The sequence below is a fragment of the Callithrix jacchus genome, chromosome X (assembly GCF_049354715.1).
Source record: "Callithrix jacchus isolate 240 chromosome X, calJac240_pri, whole genome shotgun sequence".
Lineage (NCBI taxonomy): Eukaryota > Metazoa > Chordata > Mammalia > Primates > Cebidae > Callithrix > Callithrix jacchus.
In genome coordinates, this window is record NC_133524.1 from 25967604 (window position 1) to 25974623 (window position 7020).

Genomic DNA, 7020 nt, shown 5'->3' on the forward strand with positions numbered 1-7020 from the left:
TATATTATATGGCCATGAAAAATTATGTAGAATGTTATAGATCCTCAACAAAATACTAGCAAATCAAATTCAACAATACATTAAGAGAGCCACATACTAGCAAATCAAATTAACAGTACATCACGAGAGTCATGTTGAAAGGATGGTTTAGTTTACACAAATCAATAACTGTGACACACCATGTTAATAGAACAAAGGATTAAAATCATATGAATACTCAATAGATACAGAAAAAGCATCTGACAGAATTCTACATCCTTTCATAATACAAACTCTTAACAAATTAAATACAGAAGGAATGGACCTGGACATAATAAAAGTGATATATGAGAAGACCACAGCTAACCTCATACTCAAGGTAAACCCCTAAAATTTGTATGAAACCAGTAAAGTTCCTAATAGTCATAGCAATCTTGAGAAATAACAAATGTGGAGGCATCATATTTCCTGATTTCTAACTATTTTATAAAGCCATAGTAATGAAAACAGTATGGTCCCTGCAAAAAAACAGACCAGTGGAAGAAAATAGACATCCCAGAAATAAACCACATGTATTCAAGGAACAAATCTTTGACAAGAGTGCCAAGAACACACAATGAAAAAAAAGTTAGTTTTTCAATAAATGGTGTTGGGACAACTGGATATCCACATGCAGAAGAATGAAGTTAGACTCTTATGCCATATGTAAAAATCAACTAAAAATGGATTAAAGAGTTAGGTATAAGACATGAAACTGTAAAATTACTAGAAGAAAAAACAGAGGAAAAACTCCATGACATTGATCTGAGCAGTTATTTTTTGGATCTGATCCCATAAGTACAGGCAACAAAATAAAAAATAGATAAATGGTATTGCATAAAACAAAATAGCTTATACACAGCCAAGGCAATAATACACAGAGTGAGGAGACAACTAACAGAGTGGGAGAAAATATTTGCAAATCATATATCTGATAAGGGGTTAATAACTAAAATATATAAGGAATTCACATGACTCAATAGCAAGAAAACAACCCAATTAAAAAATGAGCAAAAGATTTGAATAGACGGTTTTCAAAAGAAGACATCCAAATGACCAAGAGGTATATGAAAAAATGCTCAACATCACTAATCAACAAGGAAATGCAAATTAAATCACAGTGACATATCACCTTACACTTGTTAGAATGGGTAGTATCAAAAAGCCAAAACAAGTGTTGGTGAAGATTTGGAGAAAAGGGAACTCTTGTAAACTGTTGGAGGGGATGTGAATTGCTACAGTCATTGTGGAAAACAGTATGGAGAGTCCTCTATTAAAAATAGAGATACTAGATACCATATAATCCAGTGTTCCTACTTCTTGGTATATCTCTGAAGGAAACAAAATTAGTATCTCAGAGAGATATCTGCATTTGCATGTTCATTGCAGCATTATACATAATAGCCAAGAAGCAGAAAAAACTTAAGTTCCCATCAGTATATGAATGGATAAAGAAATTGTGATACATGCACACGAAAGGAATTTCAAAAAGTTAATGGAAAATGCATATTATGAAAAGACTATGCATATATTTCAATTTTTTTGCACCCAAATAAACTCATAATAACTTGTTATAATGAATCTGAAGAGGATCTAGTTTGAAGCACTAAGAAGGATAAGCTGTCAGTTTGAAAAGAACCCCTATCAGAGTAACACCAATTCTGCTAAAATTGAAGCAGGAAGAAGCATCACATTTATGGTAAAGCTTGAGTAGAAGAATGGTGAAATCACTGATGTTTTACAAAAAATTTAGGAGGACAATGCCCAAAGAATTCAGCAGTTTACAAATGGATAACTTGCTTTCAGAATGAGACAATGTTGAAGACTACCACAGCTGACTATCCACATTAATTTGTGAGGAAAAAGTTAATCTTGTTCATGCACTTATTGAAGAGCACTGATGATTAATAACAGAAACCATAGCCAACAGTACAGTGCAATTGTTTCAGCTTACACAATTCTGACTGAAAAATTAAAGTTGAGCAAATGGCACCCATTTGATGGGTGCCAAAACCATTGCGCCCAGATTGGCTGGCTACAAAGAAGAAAAGAGCTTTCAATGAAAATTTTAACTAAGTGGGATCGAGATACTGAAGCATTTCTTAGAATCATAACAGTAGATGAAACATGGCTTTACCAAAATGATCCTGAAAGTGCATTCAAAACAATGGCTACTGAAAGGGGGAAGTGGTCCAGTTAAAGCAAAAGCAGACTAGTCAAAAGCAAAGGTCATGGGAATAGTTTTTTTTGGGAACGCTTCATGCATTTCCCTTGTTGACTTTCTGGAGGGCCAAAGAATGATAACATCTGCTTATTATGAGGGTATTTTGAGAAAGTTAGCCATAGCATGAATGGACAAATGCCTAGGAAAACTTCAGAGAGTGTTCTACCATGATAATGTTCCTGCTCATTCCTCTCATCAAACAAGGGCAATTTTGTGCGGGTTTTTTTTTTTTAGATGGAGTTTCGCTCTTGTTGCCCAGACTGGAGTGCAATGGGACAATCTCAGCTCACTGCAACCTCCACCTCCTGGGTTCAAGTGATTCTCCTGCCTCAGCCGATGGAGTAGCTGGGATTACAGGCATGTGCCACCACGCCTGGCTAATTTTGTCTTTTTAGTAGAGATGGGGTTTCTCCATTTTGGTCAGGCTGGTGTCACTCCTAATCTCAGGTGATCTGCCCACTTCAGCCTCCCAAAGTGCTGGGATTATAGGCATGAGCCACTGCACTGGCCTGGTGCAAGTTTTGATGGGAAATCATTAGGTATCATTTTACAGTCATGATTTGGCTGACTTTCCTTGTGACTTCTTTTTGTTTCCTAATCTTAAAAAAATCTGTAAAGGGCCACCATTTTTCTTCAGTTAAAAATGTAAATAAGACAGCATTGACCTGGTTAAGTCCCCAGGATAATCAGTTTCTAAGGGATGGACTAAATGACTGGTATCAACACTTACAAAAGTGTCTTTAACTTGACGGAGCTTACGTTGAGAAATAAAGTTTATATTTTTAGTTATTATCTTTAAATTCCATTTCCATGAACTATTTGAAGTCCCCTTATATACATATATACACACATGTTTATAATGTAATATTCAGTCACATTAAAAAAAAGGAAATCCTGTCATTTGTGCCAACACAGAATGAACCCGGAGGGCATTATCCTAAGAGAAATAAGCCAGGTAGAGAAAGACAAATACTGTATGGTATTAGTTATTTGTGAACTCTGAAAAATAAGAGTTGAACTCATAGAAACAGAAAGCAGAATGGTGGTTGGCAGGGACTGGGGTGGGAGAAATAGAGCTATGTTGGCCAAAGAATACACCCATTTCATATGAAGTTCATGGTGGTTTTTTCCAGTTCTGTGAAGAAAGTCAATGGTAGCTTGATGGGGATAGCGTTGATTCTGTAAATTACTTAGGGCAGTATAGCCATTTTCATGATATTAATTCTTCCTAACCATGAACATGGAATGTTTCTCCATCTGTTTGTGTCCTCTCTGATTTCGTTGAGCAGTGGTTTGTAGTTCTCCGTGAAGAGGTCTCTTACGTTCCTTGTGAGTTGTATTCCAAGGTATTTTATTCTTTTTGTAGCAATTGTGAATGGCAGTTCGTTCTTGATTTGGCTTTCTTTAAGTCTGTTATTGGTGTAGAGGAATGCTTGTGATTTTTGCACATTGATTTTATATCCTGAGACTTTGCTGAAGTTGCTTATCAGTTTCAGGAGTTTTTGGGCTGAGGCGATGGGGTCTTCTAGGTATACTATCATGTCGTCTGCAAATAGAGACAATTTGGCTTCCACCTTTCCTATTTGAATACCCTTTATTTCTTTTTCTTGCCTGATTGCTCTGGCTAGAACTTCCAGTACTATATTGAATAGGAGTGGTGAAAGAGGGCATCCTTGTCTAGTGCCGGATTTCAAAGGGAATGCTTCCAGTTTTTGCCCATTTAGTATGATATTGGCTGTTGGTTTGTCATAAATAGCTTTTATTACTTTGAGATACATTCCATCGATACAGAGTTTATTGAGGGTTTTTAGCATAAAGAGCTGTTGAATTTTGTCAAATGCCTTCTCTGCGTCAATTGAGATAATCATGTGGTTTTTGTTTTTGATTCTGTTTATGTGGTGAATTACGTTGATAGACTTGCGTATGTTGAACCAGCCTTGCATCCCCGGGATGAATCCTACTTCATATGGAACCAAAAGAGAGCCCGCATAGCCAAGTCAATTCTAAGCAAAAAGAACACAGCGGGAGGCATCACTCTACCGGATTTCAAACTATACTACAAGGCTACAGTAATCAAAACAGCATGGTACTGGTACCAAAACAGAGATATAGACCAATGGAACAAAACAGAGGCACCGGAGGCAACACAACATATCTACAACTATACAATCTTTGATAAACCTGACAAAAACAAGCAATGGGGAAAGGATTCCCTGTTTAACAAATGGTGTTGGGAAAACTGGCTAGCCATGTGCAGAAAGCAGAAACTGGACCCCTTCCTGACACCTTACACTAAAATTAACTCCAGATGGATTAAAGACTTAAACACAAGACCTGGCACGATAAAAACCCTAGAAGGAAATCTAGGCAAAACTATCCAGGACATAGGAGTAGGCAAGGACTTCATGAACAAAACACCAAAAGCACTGACAACAAAAACCAAAATAGACAAATGGGACCTAATGAAACTCCACAGCTTCTGCACGGCAAAAGAAACAGTCACTAGAGTGAATCAGCAACCAACAGAATGGGAAAAAATTTTTGCAGTTTACCCATCTGACAAAGGGCTGATATCCAGAATTTACAAAGAACTCAAACAGATTTACAGGAAAAAACCAAACAAGGCCATTCAAAAGTGGGCAAAGGATATGAACAGACACTTTACGAAAGAAGACATATATGAGGCCAATGATCATATGAAAAAATGCTCATCGTCACTGGTCATCAGAGAGATGCAAATCAAAACCACATTGAGATACCATCTCACGCCAGTTAGAATGGCGATCATTAAAAAATCTGGAGACAACAGATGCTGGAGAGGATGTGGAGAAAAAGGAACACGTTTCCACTGTTGGTGTGAGTGTAAATTAGTTCAACCATTGTGGAAGACAGTGTGGCGATTCCTCAAGGCCTTAGAAATAGAAATTTCATTTGACCCAGCAATCCCATTACTGGGTATATATCCAAAGGACTATAAATCATTCTATTATAAGGACACATGCACACGAATGTTCATTGCAGCACTGTTTACAATAGCAAAGACCTGGAATCAACCAAAATGCCCATTGATGATAGACTGGATTGGAAAAATGTGGCACATATACACCATGGAATATTATGCAGCAATCAGAAATGATGAGTTTGTGTCATTTGTAGGGACATGGATGGGTCTGGAGAACATCATTCTCAGCAAACTGACACAAGAACAGAAAATGAAATACCGCATATTCTCACTCATAGGCGGGTGATGAAAAACGAGAACACATGGACACAGGGAGGGGAGTACTAAACACTGGGGTCTATTGGGGGGAAAAGGGGAGGGCCAGCTGGGGAGGGATAGCCTTGGGAGAAATGCCAAATGTGGGTGAAGAGGAGAAAGGAAGCAAAACACACTGCCATGTGTGTACCTATGCAACTGTCTTGCATGTTCTGCACATGTACTCCAAAACCTAAAATGCAATAAAAAATAAAAAAAAAAAAAGGAATCAGTGGTATGGGAAAACATTCATTGTATATTAAACAAAAATCAGATTATAAGAATGTATCTACCATAGGACCCCAATTTTAGAAAGCAAAATATATGTATATGTGTATATGGGGAAAAGATTGGAAAAATCTACCTGAAAATTTCAGCAGTGTTTATATTTGGGTTTTTGAATTGCAGTTACTTTTCATTTTAACTAGGCAAACAACTTTATTAACTCTTTTTTCAAACTTGATTTCCAGGCTTCTTTGGCTGAATTAGCTGCAAAGAATGAATTGTGTATAAGCAAAAACTGAAAAAAGCTGCAGTGTCCAAGGGGCTTGGGCTTAAAAATATTGGAGATCTAGATTTTATCAGATCAATAAACAAAAATGTCTTAAAAAGTGGTAATAATATAAAATAGGAGCTCCCAGTAACTGCTTCAAGTTTTATCTTCAGAAGTTGACTCAATTCAGTTTGCCTCATTCTTGGAAGCCAAATTCTCCACAAGATCTGGAACTTCATCCTCCTCCTCCTCTCCAGTAACAAGTGGTGCTTTTTCATCCACAGATTGTTTGGGCAAAGCCTCAGCGAGTCTCCCAAAACTAGTCAGACTGTTGGCACCAAGCTGGTTTAAGATGCTGGGTAGCACTTCTGTCAGCTGCTTTGTCTCAGCATGACCTGTAATGGTGAATGTTCGCTGCCAGAGATGCCTGAACTTTAGGGTTATGAAAGTGGATCACTGTTCCCTGGTTTGTAAACATATTCACCTCTTCAATATCAGAGGTATTGTTTACCCCTAACTTCTTTAAGGAGAATCGAAGTGTTTTTATAATCTGCGGTGACTGTTCTATGAACCACTTTCTTCTTTCTGTGAGCAGTTCCTTTCCCACCGATGCGCACTTGTGCCTGCAGTTTGGCGAGTTTTTCCTGGTTCATGATTGTTTCTTTCATCTTTTCGGAGCAGATAAGGGACCGCTCGGGGGACTAGGGTTGGTGCTCATGGGGTCTCAAGTGGACCAGCTGAGATTAGGTGCATACACATGGGGCACAAGATGGCAGCTGGATTGCAGTTACTTTTAAAAAAGCTATATAAAATAAGGACTTAGGAGATAGTTGCTGAATTCTAAAGAGGTGAAGATGTTTCAGGAATGGACCAAAAGCACCAGTGTTCTATATTTGCACAACACTTTGGCTAACAGATTAAATATACAGTTGGTGGGTTTGGGAGCGGCAGTCTAGCTTAAGTCATCTGAGTAGTGATCTTTCTTCTATGCCATGCAATAATGAAGAGTGAAAGTCAAACTGTGGTGGG

General features: G+C 37.8%; 1 pseudogene; it reads right to left on the reverse strand.

Moving 5' to 3' along the window:
- Positions 1-6177: 6177 nt before the first annotated feature.
- Positions 6178-6661, reverse strand: LOC100390004 (transcription factor BTF3 pseudogene; annotated as a pseudogene).
- Between the last annotated feature and the right edge of the window lie 359 nt (positions 6662-7020).